Source organism: Rhamphochromis longiceps, linkage group LG7, assembly GCF_057381845.1.
Source record: "Rhamphochromis longiceps isolate RC_006_pf linkage group LG7, R_longiceps_female_GT1.1, whole genome shotgun sequence".
NCBI lineage: Eukaryota > Metazoa > Chordata > Actinopteri > Cichliformes > Cichlidae > Rhamphochromis > Rhamphochromis longiceps.
Window position 1 is genome coordinate 17,725,472 of NC_140563.1, and position 25,841 is coordinate 17,751,312.

Genomic DNA, 25,841 nt, shown 5'->3' on the forward strand with positions numbered 1-25,841 from the left:
TCAAACAACTGCTCTGTAATAGAATATTATAGTCGATAGTATCGAATACTGCAGCTGGAGTACAAGCACAGAAATAAGTCCACGGTCAGTGTCCATAAGAAGAGTATAAATTTAGCACTAAAGCATGGCTCATAAGCGTGGCATCTACAAGCATGACATCCAAGTGCACTTCAGACCCATCCACACAATCAGATAAAAACTTGTTCATCCCAAAGACAAAACTCCCAACCACAATGTAAACAACATGGTATATGGTGTGCACTGCAGCGACGAATGCTTAGACCTCTACCCTGGAGAAACCAAACAGCCACTGCATAAATGCATGGTACATAGAAGAATCACCTCGACAGGACAAGACTCAGCTGTACATCTGCATCTAAAGGATAAAGGTCACTCTTTCGAGGTCGCCAATGTTCACGTTTCAGACAGAGAAGACCGATGGTTTGAAAGAGGAGGGGAAGAAGTCATCTATGTCCACTGTGAACGACTATCCGTGAACACAGGAGATGGCTCACGACACCAACTGTCTGCCACCTACAGTGCAGTTTTGAGATCCCTTCCCAGGCGCCTTAACGTCACATCTCACACAATAGGTTGAGGGAAGGTCTCACAATGGTTTCACTCGAAACCTCTGCTGATGATGACCCACACCTTCATGTGATGAGGCACAACTCTTAACTAAAGCTGTTTCTATACTCTGATGGTTAAAATTTTATTTGTGAAGAAATTCATTAAGTTGTTACTAGTTAAGGTTAATGGACTAATGGAAGAGTCAGTGGAGCTCTGACTCTTGTCAGCCTGGCTACAGTGAAAAGAAGTAAGCTGGGGTTGTTCTTATTTTCTTCATTCAGAGATGAATAGTAAGCTTGCTTAATTTTGAAAAATAGATCAATATTAATGAGACGTAATTTCCTCTTCAACTTATGAATTCTCTGCTTTAAGATGTGCGTTTGTGAGTTATAATTCGGAGTCAAGCACTTATTTTTCAAAAGGAGCCGCTGTATCCATCATCCACAGTGAGGATGCAGAGTTTAGATAACTGCTCTGTGCTGTGTTGCTGTATTGACTTAAATCTTAAATCTTCAAATGGGCTCTTGGATATTGGACCGTGAAATTAGCCAAATGATCTAAACTGCATCAATGAATGTACATTGAGCAAAAGCTGAGAAACAGACTAATATGGATACTTCCTGAAACTCCTTGGGGAAGCCTCTATAGGGTCTTTTGCAACACAGTAGTTGGACTCCACCTTTTTGGAGCTTACTCGTGGCCACTTCCATCATGGGCACTATCAAGAAATATTGAGATAGCAACCCACCATCTGGTGCTTTATCACACAGCAGTGGTGTCAAGAAGCAGGGAAGCTTGCTATCTAGTGTCTTGAAAATACTTGGGGGGGGTCCAAAATGAGACCTGGTCACGGGGAGAATATGAAAAAAAAATGAACTGTTGTGAATTGCAACTGGAACAAAGGCTATATTATTTAAAATAAACAGCATTCTCCGAGCAGCAGTGGTGATCTCAATGACCTTATGACCTTCAGCCACAGGACTTGTCTGTCAATTTGTTTCCATTTGACAGATTTTACCTCTTGACTTTACTGCCATCTAGTGACGTGAGGCAATTACACCGATGGCTGGAGTAAGCAACAGGCTTTTAAAAGCTTACTGGCAAATGCACAGTCTGCATGATGCAAACTGTCAACAAAACTATTTTAATGATGCTGTAAAAAGAGAAAATGCCACATATGTATATCCCCTTACCGAATAGTGTAGTCAAATTACAATCCGCACAATCACTCTACATTTTAGCTGAAAGCCTATGAAGTTGTTAGTCCTTCTGTTAACATCCCTAGTCCTCGAATAGCTGGACTTCCTGTAAGAGGCTTATTCCATGGCAGCAGAATCACATTATTTGTCTGTTGATTGGCAATCATTACCATCAAACAAGCAGCTGCCCCATTACCCTCCTGGTCTCCACCAACCATCTCACCAGCCTCCCTTCCCGCTGCTTCAAAGTCACCCCCCTCCTCCATTTTCCCATTCATCATTCAGTCTTCAGTGGATTCATCCTGTGTTGGCTGTACGTCTGCCATAGCACCCATTAACCGTTCCCAGATCTGTCTGTGTCCAGGACTTTGATTTATCACTGAGTAGAAAGCCTGGTTTAAATTGATCTACAGCTGGTTTATGTCTACTTCCAATAGGGAAAAAATATCATTACACAGCCTTCTTGTGATCCTCTGTTTTCAAACAACCTGCAAACAGCTTTAAAGCAGCCCATTTGCATACCAGATGCTAAGAGTCTTTAAGCATCCATGTAAGTTATGAAGAATCAAGGATATGAAACGAGGGTGTTAGAAAAGCATCAACATTTAGTTTCTGATACATTTTAAGTGTGTGCTAAGCTTCAGGGGGTCTGTTCTTTTGTATGTAAGTGACAGAGCCTTTGTGTCTCTTTATGTAAATTTGCCCTATTCTGAAGCTTTGAGAGCTGGGGTGGATAATTGTTTATGATTATTCTGTGACATTTCCATATGGCTGACAAATGGTTAGCCAACACATAGTCACATACACACATGCGCATTACGCAGACACACACACACACACACACACATCTGTCAAGACTAAGTATTTTTAGCCTGACTGGTAGATTTGTTTAACCTGAAATTGAAAACCACAGCAGTAGGAGTGAAATCATCTCTTCTCGGATGAATATGAGTGTATCCAAATAACTGTTTTCCTTTAGGTGGGGGGAATGAGCTCATGTGGTGGGAGTTTTTACTGAACAAAAATGAGTGTTTTGTTCTATTGATCTGGTATTAACTATCTCTAAAAACCCATCCCCCATTTTTTTTTATTATCAAGATTACACCAGGATAATAACCTTTCCACACCCTGATTCTTATTCCCTGTGCACCCCCGACTATATCCCATGTGTATTTGGGTTGATGGGTGGGGGTTACCTTTGCACGGGCCCCTGTGGAGATCACGGAGGCTAAATTACATTTACCCCCCCTCCTCCCATGCTTCTTCGTGTCCCTCTTTCCTCCTCCCCCTTTGCCAGGCAGATAGATGTCAGCCACCCATTCTTTCCAGACAGCAGGGTGTTTGCCGTTCCTCTTATCCACCCCAGATACCGACCTTGTAACATTCTAATTCACCAGCAGGATCTGTCTCTATTTGCACTGCCATGTTGTAAGAGGAACAACAGTGCTTGTCTTTGGGTTGAAGACAACTAGAGCTTGGATAACCCTAATGCAGAATAATATCCTTTTGGGCCATGCACTACACTACTGTATTTGGCTGCCATAAATTTCTTCAGTCTTACCAAGTCCCTTCGGCTTGGTGATTTTCTATGGAGTGTCATGATTTTAATGATATATCCACTGAGTTGCCATCTGAGAGGAAACAATCGCTTCTTGATTAAAAGTCTGAATAATAACTATATCTCTGGGGAACAAAGCTGCTACACTCAGCTTGATCTGCCTTTTACATTGAGGGCCATACCCTCAATGTAAAGTCCGTTTCTGATCACACTAAAAAAAGAAGAAGGCATAAAAAAAACTTCTTTGATATCTTAGCCAGAGAGGCTAAGTCCTTCAATTAATTCTGCCCTGCTCTTTCTCAAGGATTCCTGCATTATTTATAGGCTTCTGCCACCGCAGATTATTACTTGGCGTTTGGTGTTTACATCCAAGATTTAGATCTAATCCCAGGGGATTGAGATGGTTTCATGTTTAGACTGACACATGGGCAAGGCGTTGTAATTAGTAGAGGTGCCCTTTTGATATCGGCACGATGAACAACAAGCTGACAGTTAATATGCAGACTGCCGTCACACTCGTTTCTCAGCAGTGTGCAGACACGCAGATCAATTTATCCATCCAAGATTTACGATTTTTTGTCTGAGAGTTTAGCTGCAAGCCCAAAACAGCGGATGGAATTTTTAGTTTGTGGCACAGCACAAATCATCCAACAAGCACATTAAAAATCAGCTTCCAAGTGCACATATGCATTGCAAAATAAACACTATTCCATAGGAACCAGTTTGTCTTAAAAAAGTTTTCTGTGTGCATACATTTCAGTCGGTAAAGCAGAACTGATGACCGATGAAGGGCTGAGATATTTATTTATACGTCCGTGTTTTGTTATTTATTTCTTGGAGGCAGACAAATTTGATTCTCATTCATTAAAACTGGTCTCAAAGTATTCGACAAATCCTCTGTGCAGCAAAAGCAGAACAAAAGATATCAGAGAGCAAGTGTTAACTGATGGGACTCAGGTGTATGAGACTGGTCCAGTTAGGGATGAGACCACTGAAGGTTAATGTTGGCATCACGTGAGAGATGGTAGAGGGATGGAGGTTAACCAAATCTAGCAACAGGAACTATAGTTTTTTCTGTCTTTGCCACCAGTAATGAGCTGTAGGGAACTGTACTTAATACCCACAGATGTTTAAAATGTGTAGGTTATTCAAGAACACTACATTTTCGGAGCAACCAAATTCATTATTCATCCCGTTTATTAGTTAAAAACAAACTGATCTGTGCATGTACATGCATTAATATCTGGGACAGACTCCAAGGAGAGAAAATCAGAGTTAAAAGATAGTGAGTATTGAACTGAGGCAAACGCTTAGCAGTCAAAAATTACTTCAAATGGGCTTCATTTGCTTATGTCTGCTGGATGTCAGAATGTGCTGCTGAGTTTTAATATGTATCATTTCATTTACTTTTTTTTTAAAGGGCAAAAGGGGAAAACATATCTCAAGAAGATATATAAATCATGTTCTCCCTCATTTAAATCAAGAAGAGATCTAAAACTTCCCAGTAGGCGACAGAATAAATTATTTTAATACAGCCCCTTTATCATTTTATGTTAAATAATAACTAAAGAAAAACTTCATGGGCTGCTCTGATCTGAAAGTGGTCTGGGCTTCACTGCGGGGTCCACTGTGGTCATGTGGAACGAGCAGGTCTAGCGCCCCCCTAAGTCAGCCGCCATAACCCTTCTTTCAGTCCACGGGGACAGGACCGCGGCTCCGTCAGTTTCTTTCCCTGATCTTGAGCGCCCGGCGATGCGGTGCTGAGCAGGTGTGAGCATCCTGAAGGACACAACGGACGGACGGACGGACGCAGTTGCCCGCTACGCAAGGTAAGGACGAGGAGAGCGCTGAGCAGACAGCGTGAGAACTGATTTTTTGACATTATTTCAGAAGAAGCCGGGTGCAGCTTTTTTTTTGACAGCTGGGAAATCAGCGTTGTTTACAACGGGCAAGTGGGATGCGCGGATGAGATTGAGCTCATTCAGCCGCCCGCAATGCAGAAATATGTAACGATTTGGACGCGAAAAAGACAAAAAACCCAAAAAGAATTTATGATTTTTTTGCATGTAGATCCAGACAGATAACGTGATCAATATGATCGCGGCGTGCGTGGCGGGGATGCTGCTTTTTTAGCATCTGTACATCCTGACCTCCCAAAACACACTCGATGGTGGGTTCGTGATGTGTTTTCCCCTTTTTTGCGCATCTGTTTTGAAGTAATAAGTCCGAACGTATAAGTCAAGATAAATGAAAACACGCCAGAGGCCATATCCTGGTAGCGCTGCACATACCGATGATGATTCAAACTACTGGCTCCCTCGCAGCCAAGAAATTATGAAGAGGCATCCGTAAACACTTTGATCTGGGGTGGGAGTATAACCCACTTCCCGGTTTCAGCACCACGATTGATTGAGACTAATGGCTGTATGTCATCTTTACCAGCAGACTGAGCCGTAACGCTTCGTAATGGCCCATTGCAGGGTCTTTCTGTCAGGTGCTGGAGACGGAGTCATGGGCGCGTCCTGACTCACCAGACTAGGTTTTAGTGAAGAGGAACTGCTCATGTTATGTTGGTAAACTCAGGCTTAGAGACTCAACAGGGGCTTTTGGGACATTTATAAAGAGACTTCCAACATGTAGCCTGAATATTAATAATAAAAAAAATACATAAAATGTGTATAAAATTGCACTCATTGGGGACACAGTCCAATTATGTATATAAAAAAATCCCAGATATGATGATTCATGACATACATTGGTATTCTGCATATGTATGGGGCTCACCACGGATTGGAGAATATTGTAACCTATGAGCTCATTAATAGCAGCAGTGGCTCAAGTCTGGCAAAAAATAACTGACATCGTTAAGACTGCCTGATCTATGTCTCCATGACTACTGAATAACTTAATGTCTTGGCTTTTACACTGCTATAGTATTCATTACGATGCTAAAGAGTGGCCCCAATGAACTGCTTTGATTGGCGGTCAGGGCAAAAGATATTTTAAGCAGCCACAACTTTGCATTATGTGGTTCACAGTGTAATTACTCGAAGTATTTTCAGGTTATTTGCTGAGGTTTGAAAATCCTCTGTGAATAGGCTAGATATTTCTGGCCTACATTTTCATTCTGACTTTGTTTACACCACTCATTGCAAGTGAAGGATTGTTCACTGTGTGTGTCCTGGCTGAATCAGAGCTCTAATGTGGCACAAAATGTCACAGGGATTCCATTGGCGCCTGTCAGGTGGCGAGCTTTATGAATCTTGTAAGCTTGCTGCTGTTAATGCATTCTGTGCTACCCCGTGGACACCCCGAGGACAGACACTCTCCTCCAAGTGAATGAATTTACTCTTCACAGAAGTAGGCTATCCTTGTGTGTGCAAAGTAGCATCTTGCGTTTTATCCCCTGGCTCCACAGCAAAATGTCTCTGTTCTGAATTTTGAAATAAGCTGTTCTCTGCCAGCACACTGGCCCGGCATACCACAGTATCCTGTAAGATGTCCCTGGTTTTTGATGCGTGTCGGCGTCACAGGACAGGCTCAGCCTCCATTAGTGTCACAGTCAAATAACTCAACATAAACATGCACTTACAGTATTTCTTCTTTGGTTTGAAGCATCAGTCACATGTATCTGCAATGTATTGATGTAGACAGGTGAACCTCACCTGAGGCAGAAGATAGAGCTGGCCTGAATGTGAACTTTCCCATCGAGACTTTGCTTCACTCAACATCTAACTTGTGAATATGAGAAGGAGGGAGAGAAATGGTCTTTTCTTATCTGGGATTTAGCCTTTTTTTTTTTTTTTTACTGCAGACATATTATGAGACTTTTATATGAAAATAAGGCACAAAGAGATTTTTGGTTCATTCCCCTTGTCCTTAAAACACTACTCGCTTGATATGAGCATCAAAAAGAACCTTGGATGTTTTCAATCTAAGATTTGAGAGTCCCTTTAGGAGATTAGATTGTTTCCAGATGTCCTTCCAAGCCTTGCACTACAAATTCCTGGACCGGAGCATTAGCCTAACTGAAGAAGATAGATTTGACCTTTGATTTTCACAAAAACACGCTAAACTGATTGGCAACAATAGCATTTGGCAGCAGTAGGACAAGTTTGTTAGATGCTGTTTGTTCTCTCACATTGAGTGCTGTGTCAGATACGCTGAAGGGAATACATCTTGTAGACTTGCCTCATTGTAAGGGTGAATGTGCTACGAGAGGATGCAGCGGGACGAGACAGCCCATGACGTTGAACACTGTGCGAGGAACACGCGCACAAACGCCGCTCTTTCTTGCTGTCTTTGCTGTAAGAGTGCTTCTCTGTGTCCTGCTGACAAAACGTGAAATGCTGTCGTCTTGATGCTTTCCATAGATTGCTCAGCAATTTACACACCATCAATCAATAGCGAGCTTCACTAATGGTACGGTGGTGAGGCAGAGAGACATGACGTCTTCTGTGCTTGCCTGGAGACAGACCTCTCTCTTCATAGTTTAGAACTAGAATGGGCTTCAGTATCCATCTGCCATCCTTGGCTATCTGAATACAGTTTTCACTAGGCATGATTCTGCCAGTGTATGCTGCACCCTGCTCTCTGCATGCTTTTTATCATATAGATCCTATATAGAAAGACAGCACTACCAAGAACTCATAAGCATAGTGGATATTTGCACACCACGTGTTGCTAACCCATCTAATTTGTGCAATTCTATAAAGCTAATGCAAGTGTAATTGTATTCAGCTGCACTTACAGTGTTGTAATGGGATGATACTTATTTATTTTGCAGAGCCATTAGGGAGATATAAGAGCCGTGCAGGTTAGAACTGAAGCCAAATCACAAATCACTTTGGTTTTGCTGGTTTTGTCTTCTCAAATGTAAGAAGTTAGTGTTTCTTTTGTCAGATGTGATATCAAATTGAATGCCAGTGTGTGGTGTCTAACACCTTAGTCTAAAATCTTCAGTTGGGTCCTGTTTACTGAGAAGGCCAAAGCATATCATTATAGACTGTATATAAATATGGATACAGGGCTCTCAAAGGCAAATCTGCATTCTTTTTAATGTCCAACAGGTGGCGAATCCCCTGGTAGCAGAAATCAGAGCGTAAAAGTCTCAGAAAAAGAATAGATTCATTTTGACCTCAGTAAAATAAATAAATGAATTTATGGTTTAACTCACTAGTTAAAAGCCTTATTTAATACAACATGATTCACATGCATTATTTTCATATATAGTGTACATCATGCCCTTTTGGTGGAGGCATTCTCATTGTCCAAAAGCCGATTCCCTCCAAGACAGATATGTCATTGATCAGGTCAGCTTGTGAGATTTGCTGTAACCCTTTTCTCTACGGTGACAAGCGAACCCAATCCATGCTAGCAAAAGACCCCACAGAGAAATACAGAGCCACAGAAACCCCTTGCTGTAGGAGTCCAGAGTTTAGGCCTTTTCTTTCATTGGTGTGTTTAGTCTTACAGCACTCATTTACAGCTCATTCACTTACAGCACTACTGTTACTCCTGTGAATCTGATGATAATAATGCTCCAGGAGGCTACTTATTTCTAATTCCAAGCCAATGCTGCCTATGAACAATTAATCATCTACACTGGATTTAGCTTGTATGATTTTTAAAATGTGACTGACTCTCTAGAACAGGGGTGGGCAATCTCAGTCCACGAGGGCCGGTGTCCCTGCAGGTTTTAGATGTGTCCTCGAACCAACACAGCTGATTTAAATGGCTAAATTAGCTCCTCAACATGTCCTGAAGTTCTCCAGAGGCCTGGTAACGAACTAATCATGTGATTCAGGTGTGTTGACCCAAGGTGAGATCTAAAACCTGCAGGGACACCAGCCCTCGTGGACTGAGATTGCCCACCCCTGCTCTAGAAAGATATGATTTGCATCTGGCATGTCTACTTCATGATTTAAAAAAAGAGGCTACAACCTGCATGAACAGCCTTCTGTTAGTTTACACAAACGCGGAACAATACTAAAGATAAAAATAGATTTTTTTGATATCACCTGCTAAATGACATGTCTATTTATAGCGTTGAAGATCCCGGTGAAGGACAAAGATAGGAAAACAAAAAAGAAATGACTTAGTTTATTTATTTTTTTACCCTTTGTATAGCTGTTCTTCTTCGTGTAATCTATGTGACTCTGCTAAGTGCTGAGTTGGCTCATGTGGTTCTTCTGGTTTGTTTTGCAAATGCAGACTGGAGTGGTTTAGTTCTAAAGACAGAAAAATAAGCTACCCTCAAGATATGTATATATAGAAAAAGAGATATAAAATTTGTTATCTTCTTCTAATCTGTGTGAGTCTGCATAAAGTGGCAAGCTTCTTTAGTAATGCATGGTTCTTCCTGTTTATCTGTCTGCCCAAAGTGACGTGTCACTGGTGGACAGATAAACATTATCTTAATTTTCATTAAGATAATGCAGACCAGACAAGCAGGTAGCATCAGTTATCTCCCCCTTCCACTTAAAAAGGGTGGATATCGATCAGTGTTATCAAAGTGTTATCGCACGCATACAGGATGAGTAGAAGAAGAAGAGCCATCTTTAGCTTTTTGGGGTAAGTTAAGAGAGTAATTTAGATAAAATAAAAAAAATAAAGATGAAAAAACATTTATAAAATTTAGAACATTTAGTTCTAGAACATCTGTACCTCATAAAATATATATTTTTCAGCAAGTCGATGATCTTGGTGACATTTAAGAGGAGTTTAAATCTGTAATTAGGTTAAATCTGACAAGATTTCATTTCTTTTCTCTGATGTTTCACTTGGTTTTCTCTGAGATATTTTTAGGCTTTATAATCAAAGTAAATCTTATGGGATTTATCCAGTCAATTAGAGCAAGATTACAAATGTGTGCTCCTGTGAACAGGAATTTTCTTTTAGGTTATTTCTGATAATATTTGTCTTCCTTCATTATGGTGCCAGCCCTAAACATTGTTTGTTTCCTCATTAGCAGAGCAACCCTCATCTATCTTGATGATATTTCATTTATGCAGTAATATGAAGAGTTCATTAAATAGTTCATTACAGCTCAGTTCTTTTCAGCTTGTATTTAAGTGTTTAGTATTTAATAATGATAAAGAGTTTAAGCTATCACTTTGCAAGGTTACCAAATTCAGAGGACAGTTTTCTCTAATGGAGTAGTCAATTTCAGACCTCTCTTTGTGACTGGGTCTTAATTATACCACTTTTTAAAGTCTCAGATTGCCCCCTTTTCTATTTAGCTAAGCAGAAATATTATGTTACACGCAGTGGACTCACTTCCCACGTGGGAGCCTAGAGCCATCTGTTTTTGCACCTTTGTAGGTGTAGTCAGATACTTTGTTTACAGGGATGCTGAGAAGCTGTGCAGCCAAACAACTCGGTGCTCTATTTCGGTCCTGTACGAGATGACTTTCGATTGCAATTTGAAAATCAGCAGAGCGTGTCTGATGTATTCACTGGGATTTCTAACCAGAGGGTTACAATGAAAATCTTGTTTACAAGGAAATTCCCAATCTGTTGAGATTTTAATTTATGTCACTGTGTTACAAAGCATGTTAATAAATTGCAAATCGTAAGGAATCAGAAGCATTTTGTGAAGAAGAAAATGAATGACTTTTGGCACAGAGCAGAGATGTTTTGCATGTTTAAAAACTTGAAAAAAAGTATCTTTTTTTGCCAGCATGTGTACACTACATATAACTAGGTTACATTTCCTCTATAATCTGCACATAAAATCTAGCATTTAGCATTATTTTTTGAGGAACTGAATTTAACCCTTATGGTTTTCCACAGGTTGACTGCTTTGGGCTGTTATACTTACAGTTTGCTAACAAGTTTTTATCAACTTGAAAAAGGGGAGCTTTATACCCCTGTGTGCGCACAGATTGCTGCATCTTTCGAGTACGCTTGAAGTCCACTTGGATGCATGCAGAGCTGGTGCCCTTGTGAGGTAGTGGGATGAACAAATCAGTGTGATCACAACAAAGTGGAGGTTTTGGGGGTGAAAGTTCAGTGCCTCACGTGTACTCTTCGATGAAGATATTTTTACCACTCTGGCCAAAGTGGATCCTCAGGTACTCACCGATGCAAAAAGTATAACCCTAGCTTCACCCCGTCTCTGCTCTTTCACGCTCCGTGCTTCACTCCAACTCTCTCACTCACAAACAAGGTGAACTAGACTCAAACACACTCGGGGGAACAGCAGATCACAGGAGAGAAACTAGCACAAATGTAAATGCCTGGAGTACTCCCAGACTGAGCTGAAATAAAATGAGCGCACATAGATTAAGTAAATAATTGAAACATTGAATTTTTTTAGCTGCTTGGTGGAGCAGGAGGAATGGTTCTTGGAAAACACTGAAGCTATTTAATCAGTGTTCATTATGAGCGTGTGAAGTTAAACTTTAATTGCTTGCATTGTTATGTTATAGCGCTGAGGACAAAGAAGTTGGTGGACTGAACGCCCCCTATTAAGTATGAAAGTGTCTTTTTCGGTGGGGCCTTGCTGCTCTTGGGGCCTTTGAGCAAGGCCTGTTGCTATGGTGCTGTGAGCATGTGTGGAGGACAAGAACTCAAATTCATCTGCATGCTAGTTCAGCCTGCAAGGCTTCCAAGCATGACTACACTCTTCTCCATATAGCACTGCCTTTCATGTATACTATATGCTGTTTTTCATGCTAGCTGACTAAAAGCTGCCTCAAGGTGATGATGCATGCACTGTTGCCTTGACAGCATACTAAACCGGAGCTATGAAAGCTATGGAAAAACAGTGGCCTGTTGGAGATGACAGAATGAGAGGGTCAGTGAAGATTTTTGCATTAACCCAAAGTGTCCTTGGTAAGATGTATCTTAGTTCTTTAGCTTATTAAGGCCCTAAACTTCGGGGTGAGGGATTGTAGAACTGTAAGTAATAGAAGGCTAATAGCAGAAAGAGCCCCAAGGGAAAGGCTTCCTGGTACGTGGCTCGAATACTGAAGAAGTTGATCTCTCAGGAAGCCTAATTATACGTTTAGGGGCACCCTGTTTTTCCCCTTTCTGGACAGCTGGACAGCTAAATTGTTTGTGGATCAATAGTTTAGCTTCCTATTGGCTACACAGAGTGAGTGAAGTGCATTTAAACCTAAGAAATCCCATTACCCTTGACAGAGATGGGAAGTATAGCACTAGAAGCCTCAGCAAGTGCTACTGCATTGTCCATTATTCAATCTGTTCTGTTTGCTTACCTGCTCTTTTTATTGCTTAGACTACTCATACTAATGTTACACATATGAATTGTGGCTTTCTATTTCCATCTTCACTGCTATTAAATTTAATTTGTAAGTTTTGGTCAAATTATACATGCAATCATGGACATCAATGTCATGGTAGTTCTGGGTTTTTTTAGTGTTTTGTTTCAAGTTGATTTCAAATGATTGTACAGGAGACATCCTTAATGGCTTTAAAAAAGATAAGACTTTGAACAAGTTTGAAAATTATTTTTGCACTTTCTCTAATCCACATAGGATTAAAAGTATAATTACAGAGCCAAAAGTGAACCTCGGCCCTAAATATTAGGTTAAATGTACCTTTGCAAGTTGCACATACTTGCTCCAGATCTTTTTGATAGCCACCAACAAGTTTCTCATATAATTATTGCTGAATATTTTTTGGGATTTTGGGAAGGCCATTTCAGCAGCTTAATGTTAGCCTGCTTTGCCCATTCCAAAACCAATTCTGATATGCGTTTGGGTTCATTGTCCTGTTGGAACACCCAGTTGTGCGTAAGTTTCAATTATAGCTGTTGTTTTAGCTGTTAATTTGAGGTGAAGTCGATTTGGGAGGTCATTCGACTTCTACATAATGCCAAAGTCTGAGTCAGATAATGGCAAATTGCAGTTGCTTATAAATGCCCAACTGAGCTTCTGGAATGGACGTCTCAAAGCCTCAACTGACCTTTGCCCTAATGGAAATTTGTGGACTTCAAAGTAGAGTTGATCTCCAAAAAAACCAACTAATTTAATTGAATTCTACCAATTCTGCCAAGAAGAGTTTTCAAATATGCAACCAGAATTATGCTAAAAGGTTGTTGATGGATACCAAAAGCATCTGGTCGAGGTGCAAGTTGCTAATGGACATTCAACCCAATATTAGTGGTGCAATATGTCAAGCCAAACAAGTCAAATAAATCCAGAAGAATCCAGAAGGCCCACAAACTGCCATAATAATCATGCCCATGATGAGTGTATGTAAACCTCTGACTCGAGTTGTATGTCCATTAGGTTATATTTTTTAAATTATGCACCATGCTACGTATGTTTAAAATCACTCACTGGATGCCGTAATTGCCTCTCACAGAGAGCTCTTCACTAAGAGGATCGGTTAAAAGTTATAATCCAGTGTTGTGTTCCCTTTCAGGCCTTCTGGCTGTATATTACTGTTACTTATTTTTACCGGAGCTTGTCTGTATTGATTTAACACTTTAGAATTGTTTTGAAAGCCTGTTGTTATTCACTCCTTCTCTCAAGCAATGTAAATGGCAGAAGGAGAAAGAGGCAGTGAGTGAAGGGCTGCTGAAGGCATTATGAGAAACAGAACAAAACAGTTGGATCTCTACCTTCATTCCTCAGATCAGTGTAACCGCAGATAAAAGCTGTAGCTGTTGCGGGCTGTGGCACGCCACTGTCCTCTTCTGGCTCCTTTGCTGTGCTGCCCTGTGGTTGTATTTTACTGGTGCTAGTTCCTATGTCCTCGGCTGGATCTCTGCATGAAGAGCCCATTGATGAGAGCAGCATTAGCATTCGGTGTAGGTGAGACTGACAAACAGGTCGGTTTTCCATTTCACACTAACAGACCTGGTTTCTCTGGATCCTCTCAAAGGGTCTCAAATCAGCCCCCTTGCTGCATAGCTAATGAGTGTGAATAAAAGCAGTCAAAGAATGCTTATATAGTCTTTCCTAGCCCAAGGAGTGTACTCTTTGTATAAGTCCTTGCCGTGCCAGCTGACACATCAGGGCCGCACTATTTCACTGGCTCGACATTGTCACATTTGGCTCACAAACTCACAAGGTGATGTAACAACCTGCGTCATGTTTTCTCATAGCACTAACGGTAGAATACAGCAGCACTAATAGCTTCCGACGAATTACTCTAAAATGTCCCTAAACAAAAGTTGTTCTTTTAAGTTGGCATATCATTATTCAGATCTGAAAACCAGCGTTCTGGGAAATGTGTCTGACTTATGCGTGCAACTTGTGCACTAATTATCCTCCACATCCTTTTCCTTGGCTGAGTTTGTAGCTGGAGGAGCTTCTGTTGCAATCTGCTAATTCATGCTGCTGACACTATTCTCACATTTTCCTTAGCAACAACAAATTGCCCCCAAGAATAAGTGGCCAATATTGCCCCGTGAAGAATAACACATGCCTTCTCGGTGTTCTCGGCCTCTCTTTTAATTGTCATGAGTCAGACTAGTGCTCGCTAAGACATCCAAGTGAGAGTGGTTGAGAGAGAAAAGGAAAAAAAGAGAGACAGAGAAGGGGCAGTCAGCTTTTAATTAAAGATATGTTATTCTACTTTTGCTCATTTCAGCCTTGCTGTAATGGAATTCAAATGAACAATAAACGGGTGAAGATACAGCTGATTATCGTCTGTCTAGACAGAGGAAGGTTCCGGCAAAATATTTCTCACATCATGAGCGAAAATAAGTTGTACATCATACACAGCGTGGAAGTCGTAGTTCACTAGGGCACTGCAGTGGACAGCTTCCATACTGCATGTGTTGAGCCTCATGGTGAAATGTGTCAGTAGAATAGCACAGAATAGTGTCACAGGCTGGATTATTCATGAGGACGATGTAATGGCAGTGTGTGGAGGAAAGGGCACCCAGAGGTGAATCTGACTGGGAGAAAGACAGCTAAATCCCCCCCTGTTTTTTTTTTTTTTTTTTTTTGGTGGTCTTTTCACACGTGCCCCACACCACAGTTGCCATACTCTGACTCTTATCTACAACACACAGCTCCACTCATGCTGCACATACAGGGCCACAGTGTGTGGAGGACAGACAGAGTGAAGGGTGCAGTGTCACAGTAAGAAAGCACACAATCCTGTACACACAGCCACAAAAAAACCCCACTGTGTCCACAAAGGATAGAAAGATGAGGAGTTGGACTTCTGTTTAACTCCCTTGCAATAGAGGATAAGAAGACAAGCTAAAACACTGGTGTCCTATATGACTGAGGCGGGGGTGGGGGGTGGGGTTAGTGTTGAAGTGAACAATCAATATTGTTTACATGTCAAACTAATATGATCAGTACTCTTTTTTTTGTCATTTCATGTGAATTTCTTGAAATATGGCTAGTAAACAGTAAACTGTTATGAGTAATTATGCATTATATAAATATCAGTAGTTTAAAAAAAGCTGAATAAATGCTAAGTTAGTCCACGTGAGTCTTAAGAAATATGCTGCCACACAGGAATGGATAAAGCCCAGCAAGATGTAGGTGTGCAGAAATGCAAGGGAGTCAAACAAAGCATTTGTTTGAAGCGTCATATAGTCTTGTAACCTAGTTTAGAGGGTTTTTTTGCTGCTACTTGAGGGAAAGCCAGCTTGATTGGAAATGCTGTATCTGTAGCTGCGTGGGTTGTCTGAGCCTTATCTTTAATAGCAGTTGGACTGTGCACAAACAGCTTTGTACTTGGGAAGAGATGATTTCCTTATGTAAAGTGATAATCTGGTGATCTGAACGCCAGAGAGCTCCCACACATCTGCACCTACTCGTGCTGACATAGCCAACTAGTGTCATGGTTTACCAATTTTGGGTTTGAGGATTTTAGTCCACGCTGCAGAAATATACCTTTTGTGGTCTGACATTGATCTAAGCGCTTATTCTTTTTGCTGCATCTCTCTCTCTCTTTCACCGTCTCTTTGAGGGTTTTTTTGTAAGTGGGCACCTGTTCTGTGTTGTGAGCCATGATCACATGGTGTTACTTGGCCAAAGAGGCACCAAATGACTCAGGTCTTTGCCCAGACTGTTCTCATTGTCAGTCGGCACACACGTTGCTTTCCAACAGGCCATCTGACTGTGGCCATGTGCTCAACAGTAAACACAAGTGAACGGGTATGCTTACAGTTCCGGACGTGAACATGTGGGCTGTATGATGGCGGATGGTCTGCAAGCATTGCATGTCTTAGTTGTCAAATTCAGATTTCTAGCAATCTGAATGAGGGTTCATGCTGACTGTTTTTTGCAACAGGGTGCTCGAGTGCCAAGTCACAGGTGTGTATTATTGCACACACAAATGCACCCATTGAGAGAGACCATAGAGCCTGCAGTGGCACAAGTCGTGAGGGAAGACTTCCTGATGAGTAGGCATGAATATCCATGCCGCTGCTTAAAAGCATCGGCACAGGCCAATACAGTAAATGGAAGTCAAGGGAATAATAAAGCCAGCTTTGTCTTGTCTACTTTGAACTCTGGAGGAGGTGTCTGGGCCTCTTGTTTGAGCTGAAATGCTTTTGGAAAAATTTCAGAAAGGGAAATCTCTAATCTTAAGAAAATCCTTTCATCATATAAATGCAGTGTCGTACAAGGAAGCATATTTTATGGGTATCTCATGTCCTCATTCACTTTTTAATGACTTATTTATCAGCAAGATTGCAGGGTGTTTACATTTCTACCCAACTTGGCATTATGATGTTTCATTTGGGATTCATTGAGTCTGAGTTGGCTTAATGAATCGTTAAGCGGTAAGTCACCAAAGTAAACAACTCAGCATGTGTCTTTTATACCAGAGATCTTGTTAGGCCTGAGCGTGTGCTCTCCCCAACCTCTTACTGTGGTCCAGACAAACAGGCACCAGTGCTGCTCAGAAAGAGAGTGCCAAGGGATTTGTTTCTTACTTTTTCAATTTCTGGAATAATCTGTCATCCATCCACATCCGCCTTGGAGAGAAATATGGAAATAGGCAATATTAGAAGTAAACAAATCTCTGCAGGTCCTGGTGACTTAAAGCTGCAAATTGTTCTGCGCTGCCCTTGGCAAATGGGCTCCTTTTGCATCAAAGCTACAGTAGCAGTGGGAGCCACAATGGGTTCAACAAATTAAATTATCATTCCCAACGCTTGAGCACGTCCACACTCGGCATGAATTTGTTGCCCCTGTCTGCCTTTCCTGTTTTCATTTATTCTTCTGCAGTCTTTATGTGGCTGTGGGGTTTGGCATAAGAATATGGGTGAAGCTGTGGCTATAGGTTCCCCTACAGGGATATATTCTGCAGAGATTATAAAAAATATAAAAAAAATATTTAAAAAGTGTAAATGTGCTCATCCTGAATTCTTCAACAACCCACCACTGATTGGGAAGGACTTGAGTATATATGTGGGATTTGTATTAACTGATTGCTATCCAAAATACATGGGTCTTGATGTATTGAAAACATAATTGTAGTAGTACATTAAATATAGCTTGTATGTTATTATCACAATATTACTACACTGTAATATTGTAATAATAAAACCAATATAAACCCACAAGGGAATTTTTCTTAATGGCGCATGGGGTATAATGCAGACAGAGGGCTTCTCGTAATTGGTCAGTGAGTAAGAGACAAACTGTACATTACACTAATGCACAGTAAACTGTGCACTGCTGTTCAGTAAACTGAAGAGGGGGACCATTTCACATAGTCTTTTTGAGAGAACTAGCAAGACCCCCTCTGATTTTAGATAAAGACGATGACTATGACTTTCCCGTTGTCAGTAAGTCCCTGCTATATGAGGCATCTAGATTCTGGCAAGACTTGTTTGATCACGATCATCCAATAATCCATCTTGTCAGGCTGGTGGGTTTAGATCAATCAGCATGCTGTGAGAACTGACACAACAATAAGTGCTTCACTCCACTGCCTGCTAAATCATTTCACTGTGTTGCTAAGGGACATGAATTCACTGTGGCTAATTCCTGGGCACAAATAATAATTTTTAATTTGCTTGTCTTGAACACGCAGGAATGAGCTTGAAAAAAGTCATTTTTGTCCAAAAGTATTGAGACTCTAAACCCCCCCCCCCCCCCCCCCAGCTTTACTGACTGTAGAAATGCAGAATAAGACAATTGTTACAACTCACGAGGATAAGCTTTAGATCTCAGTGAGAAACTGTAAAACCAGAAATACTAATAGAAGCACAGGAAGAAATAAATTGTTCTAATCATGCTAATTCTGGTGTCAATGGGTTTTAGGAGTGATGCTAAGGTATGGGTAGCGAATCAATACTGGGTGGCTGATCCACTGTCTTTGATTCATCAGAGCTATTCTGACAAACATCGATTGAGCTCCTGTTGGTTTCTGTTTCCCAGGGATTACTCCGAGTATTATAATGAGTGTGAATTGATTTATAAATGCCAGTGATTGGCTGGTGTCTCACAAACCTGTCCGCAAAGGCATCGCTTTATCTTTTACAGTAAGAAGTACCTGCCTTACTTGCAGCATTCACTGATTCGCATTGAGTCTCAATAGTCATTTTGGCCTTGTGTGCTTGACAGGTATATTTTTGTCTGACATTTCATAATAACTTTTGCCAGTTGTGAAAAAGTCCACTTAAGTATTGAGGTGAGGGATCATTGGAGTCTTCAGCAAACTTGAACTTAAGCATACTACACATTCACACACGTCCACCCACGCACTCAATCGCTCAGTTTTGATTGTCTGAGGTTCTCCTTTAAAGCTGAAGAAAAATACAGAAATTAAGCGGTGTATAGAGAAGAGGACTCTTTGGTCTGACTCTATCAAACTTCTGCAACCCAAGTTGAAGATAACAGCCATCGCGCACACATTAGAAAAGTCTCTGCTAATAGCCCCACTTCAAAACTCCTCTGCTCAGATCTCACCTGCAGCTTATTCACACAGTCTTCTCAGAAGACGAGAATAATGAACACAGAAAAGCCTAACATCGAGAGGCTGGTTGTGAATAGAAAAAGGAGGAGTGATCTGGTGATGCTGTTTTCTGTGAGTCGGGTTAATGCTTTGGTGTACAGTTATTATTCTCGTTAGAGGCTGTCCACTTGCCTATTCTGCTGTTGTGGCAGAGATTAGAGTTGTTTCTCTTTGACCGTTTCTGCACTGAGGGAGGCGGGGAGAGAAAGATAGAGAAGGAGTTTCAAGCTGACAGAACACTTGGCAGCATAAACATGGGACCTGTGTTCTGCGCTATGACCTTGTTTGCTGACGTGTCAGACCAATTTTTCCACTCCAGAAAAAATGCTCGATTGCCACAAGGCAATGGGAGTACTCGTTTTGCTGCTAATCGCTTTGCTCCTCTGGGTCTCTGTGTTGTTGTAAGGATGTTTGTGCATGAGAGAGACGCTACTAAATGGGCTCCCCCACTCTCATGAACACTGCTGGTCCAAATATAGATTTACATAACAATAACAGCAAAATCGCACTGTTACAATCACAAAAAGGTTTCTTCCTGTTAAAAGAAAGTTTTTCCTTTCCACTGTGTCACCACATGCTTGCTTTAGAGCAGGGGTGCCCAATCCCGGTCCTCGAGAGCTACTATCCTGCAGCTTTTAGATGCATCCCTACTCCAACACAGCTGAATCAAATGGTTTGATCTCTTCAGCATGCCATCATGTTTGGCAAAGACCTGATAACAAGCCATTCATTTGATTCAGGTGTGTGGGAACAAGGATGCATCTAAAAGCTGCAGGACGGTAGCTCTCGAGGACCGGGATTGGGCACCCCTGCTTTAGAGGGTCATCTGATTGTTGAGGTTTTTCTTTCTAATGCATATGTTTCCTCTTATAATATAAAGTAAGTTGAGGCAACTGTTGTTGTGATTTTGTGCTATATTAATATTAATAATTGAAATTGAAAGTATTGCATTCAATGTTTTGTTTTATAAAGGCTCATTTTGGCTCAGTTTGAATCCTGATACATGAAGTAATTTGTGTCACACTAAAAAGCTAATTACACTGGAGTGAATGTGCATGTTGTTTTCACATTGCAGCTAAATTGAATATTCAGTTAAGTGGTAAATAATAAACAGCTAATATGGTAAAAAGTTATCGAATGTCAACATTACTGGTTTCAGATGTTATATTGCTAAGTCCTGTATCATATTAATTTCAATTAAATAAATGACTCATTTTTGTAGCATTTTGGAGTTATTGTATGAAGGAACAGCAGGTACAGTAACCTCACGGCTGACTTGAACCAAATGTGTAGCCAACTGGCCACTTAACCACAACGTCAGCTGGTTAAAAATCACATTTTAGCCCATTTTCTCCATTTATTGTGTCCCAGATTTTTGTTATTTGGAATATATATAATGAAGAAAGAATTGGAATTTGAATAAGAAGTGTTATAGGTATGTATTTATCTAAGGTTAATTTAAAAAGTTATCAAATCGTATCACTTGATCACCTCTTCACATTATAGTTCAAACCAAGTTTCTGGCCTTGTTATACAACTGTATTTATGTATAATAAAACGTAATCCTATATGACTACTTTATCTTAAAAGGGCTTCTCTTATGAATTCCAAATATACACAGTGTACTGCTGATGTTATTGCTGCTGTTATACAAATAAACGACACTCACTCTATTACAAAGATGCTGTATGAAAATAAGCTACCATGTCATTTCTTTTCATTTATGTCCGTCTAACTTTTCCTTCACATGACACCCAAAGTTTATCACGTGTGCTCGAAAAGTTATTTTCCAGGCATATTTCTTTCTGTCTTCTTGCATTTAGCCACACACGTTGCATTGTATGCATTTTGCTCAGTGAGCATGAAAATTGCTCCATTTAATGAAGCCCTACTATGTTTACTCAAGATTCAACACTTCTTGGAGTACCAAGAACAACTCGCCAAGCCTTCCTGTAAGGAGGTGGTGCAGGAAGAGAACGACAGATATCCCTTTAGATTTCTGATTTGCCCTACGTATTGTTACATTATAATGCTGCAGGGCGTGACTGACTGCATGTCCAGTCCTAAAAAGAGCAGTATTGTGCTTGTGACATACATCAGTCACTTGAATGCCACTGTTGACCTATATATGAAGGCCTGGGTCAAAGGAGAGACAGGCTGGCCAGAGCACAGAGGAGATATCCTGTTTAATGAACCTTAATGTGGCATGCGTCAGACTGTGGCACACAAATATAACCAAGAGGAAGACACAATTTGTGCGCTACTTTGGTGAAAACTGAGCATAAACAGTTGTGTGTCTTGCATTGTTTCTGATTGTATAATCCAGACCAATGCACTGTGCGTTCTCTGGCTTCATTCAAAGCCAGTGAACGCACTTACTAATTAGATTCATGTACATTTTGACAGTAGAAGACAGAAAAACATGGACCAGCTCCTCGAAGGGGGAAGGGGAACGATGCAGAAGATTTAGTGCAACTCTAAGTCCTATTATCTATGCCTTGATGACTCCTCTGGTGCAATAATCAATACAGGCTGACTGGCACCAGGGACCAGGGTCCACTACAGGAAGAGGATATCTTCAAACCATCCATTATGGATGAGAGAAGAAGTGAAGGGATGGAGAAAACAGGAGATGATAGATGTGGATTGGGCTAAAGGAGAGGGAGAAGAATATGGAAAACAGGATGAGGAAGCGGGAAAAAGAGAAAGTAAACAACATGAGGAAGAGCTCATTCAGAGTGGGTGAGTGGATGAGGCATAAGGTGGAGCCACTGAATGTGCCATGGCTTCTGTTTATTTTTTTATTTCTTTGCTGCACTTGCTCCCTCTGTGAGGCTGGTTCATGCTGTTCTTCCAGTGTGACTGTAAAGTTTATGTCCAGCTGTGGGAATGGACGCAGCCCTCACAGGTATCAAAATTAAATTGTCTTCTTCCCTCCCTCCCACAGCATGCCACCACCTTTGCAGCAAACATTTTGTTTGTAACAACTGTTCTTTCTTCCCCCCTCACAGCTGCATCCTCCCCCGTGGTACATGCTCTAGTCTTCCTCCTCTTTCTTCCTTGTTGTGGTAATTTTGTCCTTCTTGCTGTGGCTGCCATACCTTCTGGCCACACACACCAATATCAGCCCGAAATATCACTGCAAAAACACTCCACAAACAGCCCCTCCTCTCCCGCATCCTCCTCCTTTTCCACTGTGATGTGAGGTCACAGCTGGGGAGCCCTTTGATTTGAAAGCTCAGTGTACATTTGTGTATGCGATGGAGGGGGCTTCTGCGCTGCTGAGTGCCTGTGATAGAAGGGGTCCAGGATGCCATGACAGCGGTTGGTAGCCAGCACTAGCAGTTTATCCTCAGGCAGGAATATATACAGCCGGCTTCACTGCTGCCAACTCAAGCTAACGGGACTGTACCTGCAAGCGTGTTGGGGTCTCTGTGTGCCTCAGAGCTGTGCGCTCTAGAACAGAGGTGGGTGGCAGAGTAGGCTCAGTGTTTGGTTTGTGTGTATACTGTGTGGTGGAGCCAGAGGAGTGCTTAGAGTTAGGAAGTTTTGCTGGCTTTTTTTTTTTTTTTTTTTTGGCTTATTGCAACTTATGTTTGTGTGTGTGTGTGAGAGAGGGAGCATGTAGCACTGCTGAGCTCTGCTGGCTCTGGGATTCTGTCCTCTGCAGAGGGAATAGCTCATTATCTGCCTCTCAGAATGAAGCATCCTACCTAACACTGCAGTGCTGCACACTGAAAGGATAAACCTATTGAAGCGTTGTATGTGTGTGTGTGCATGTGTATGTGTGGGACTGTACAGGAGTTTGTAAGTTGGTATAAGGAAAGTGGTTGTGTATCCAGCACCCACAGTGTCTGTGTCCTTTTCTGCACACTGTCTCCTTCTTTTGTATATTTATATTTGTTAGTTCAGCACAGATGATTTTCTGGGGCTTGTCTTATTTACATTTCTTACTTAAGGCATTACTTTTCTTATGCATCTTTGGGCTAATATTACAATAAATATTCATTGCTTTATTTCTTTTTTACTGTGTGTGTATGACTGTTACATCATATTGCATTATATGAAACGTGCTTGATATATTCATATTAAGGCTATATCTTTGATATGCTGGGTCTTGGTATGCCTATTAAATCAACAGCCACCTCAAAATATGTATTGTATATGTATTTTGCCCTTGATATGCATTGTTCTAAACACATTATTGTATTTAAACAAAGTTCTAACTGCTTCATAGCTTGCATGGTCCCGTGGTAAGAGTCCACCATCTAGCTCAATTTCTGCATCTTTGTGTGGCACACCTGCATGTGCATATGGTTTTCTAATCAGTGGGTTAAGGTACTACAGTAGAAATCTTTTCAAGCAGCCAAACATTCAACATTCATCCAATCATTAAAAACATAAGAAACCCATTTCTGTTTTTCTGTTGTTTTTTGCTATGCTGTAGTTAAATGAGGGCAGGAATAACATGATTTCATTCACTGGTCTGGATTTAACAATATTTCTGTCAAAATCTGACTTCTGAGGTTGCTTCCTGATTGGTTATCAGGCTGCTGCTGAAAATGATTTAAACTACATAAATACATAATCCTGATGAAGCAAATTTGTAGTATTTTTGGGTGTAGGATTATAGTTCTGTTAGATATGTTAACCTTTAGTGTTAGGAACCCCCTCGCCACACACCTTGAGTGTGTCAACCGTTTGCTGTAAAATTTCGTCAGCTGTGCAGAGGTGAAAATGCATCAGGGCGCCGTACTTCAAACTACTCGTTCATCGTGGCTGTTTAGAAAGACACCTTTCATTTCCAGACAGACTTCAAAACTAGTTCTGAGATGCCATAACTCAGCTCATAAAGTCACAGTCTACAGGAAAAAAAAAAGGTATATATCTATGATAATGTATATGTAGATAGATAGATAGTGTCTGTCTCACACAGATCCAGATTTTAAAAAATATATATACTACTACTACTACTACTACTACTACTACTACTACTAATAATAATAATAATAATAATATAATAATAATAATAATAATTTCATTTTCTATCCAGCAATCGGAGTAATCCAACTCTTTGCCTGACAAACAAACGCAACAAGAGCTGAACATCTTTTCCAAGGAACCTTACTTATCTAAACTCTCGACACTACTCACATTAACATGCACACAAAAGCTCTTTCGGGCAGAGTGGGCCCAAGTAGTCCCTTCTCCTAAGTCAAAACCTGGGCAGTTCATTGTGCTTCTGTTCTCTTTGAATGACTCAAAGAGAACAGAAGCAAAAGTACTAAAAGGTTTTTAAGGAGGAACCATATCTGAGTAATCAGGAGTAATTTACGTTGGCTTCAGTTTAAGCATTTGAGAGACTGTATTGTTGCCGGTTCTTATATCCATAAAGCACGAACAGCAGCAGTGGAACTCTGTTACCATTATCTTAGTTTAATACACCAAATCTCAGTCTGTCTCTCCCATGAACTCCTCCTACACAGTCAGGAGTTGAGCAACCAGACTTGGCAAACTGTTACATCTTAGTCTCATCGAGGGTCTTTTCAGTATCTGATATTATGACATCAACATGTTGCCTAGCAACCGTCTCCCAGAGGGCTAAAATGACCAGTTTTTATTTTAGCATTTATGCTCCCATAAAACCTTATAAAAACACTGTATCAGTGTAATTCAGTTCAGTTTATCAATTCATCACAGTTTAGTTCAATTCTATTTTTCCAGTTCAGTTTTGATATATATTAATGTGCAAGACTTGAATATGCCTTTACTTAAATGCTTTTTATGATGCCATCACATTGCCAGGCAACCAGCTAACAACTGACTAAAAGGACATTTATATAGGACAGCAGGACCTGAGCAATTTCCAAACCTGATTTATGCATTTGTGCAAGGTGCATGCACGGGTAAGTGACAGTCATGTTAAGAGAAAAGTTACGCAATCCTCCTTTACTATATGGGTGCATATTCAACAGAACAAAAGTTTGCATATCACCTTTTAACTGTATACTTAACTAGGGTGGACAGTGTCTGGCTGATGAGTGTAATCGTACACTTATCTTTCAGAGAGTAGATGTTTGATGTTCACATTACATTTTTGCTGTATATCTGCATGCAATCTGTCAAACGAGCTCAGATCAAACAATACTGTAGCATGGACTATTGGACTATTATAGGTTTATTTATGTACGTATTAGGCCAATAAACTCAGTTTCACAGACCTGTTCTTGACAAGTAGTACACAAACGAATACTTCACTTCTTACTGAATAATACAGTGTTGATTAAACACATATTGTGCCTTATTTCGAAGCCCGTTCATCAGCACGCACATGCACAAATATCAAAGCCAAAGAAGGACGAAAGGATGTTTGTGGGAATAAAATCAGTTAAACATTGCTTGCAGCTCAAAGTGGGAATCACATGGATAAACCCAATAAAAAAATGTTCATTGAGCCCTACTTCTCTGTATGAGGTTTCTGCAGTAGTACAAAAATGACACTGTTCACAAGACAAATGAACAGTGTCACCTGTGTCTTTCTTTTTTCTCTCTTCCATGCGTCCATTCTGCTCATTGTGTTGCTGGCATGCATCACCACATCAAAC

General features: G+C 40.8%; 1 protein-coding gene across 3 annotated transcripts in view; it reads left to right on the forward strand.

Moving 5' to 3' along the window:
• The first annotated feature begins 5,020 nt into the window (after positions 1-5,020).
• The window catches only part of cntn1a (contactin 1a), a 65,864-nt gene continuing 45,043 nt past the window's right edge, over positions 5,021-25,841 (forward strand). For 2 of the 3 annotated variants that reach the window (XM_085412660.1, XM_085412656.1), the window contains exon 1: positions 5,021-5,156. The gene's annotated coding sequence lies outside the window, so the exon portion shown is untranslated. Of the gene's footprint in view, positions 5,157-22,389; positions 22,704-25,841 lie in introns of those variants that run through there. The other variant, XM_085412659.1, reaches the window with a different exon arrangement.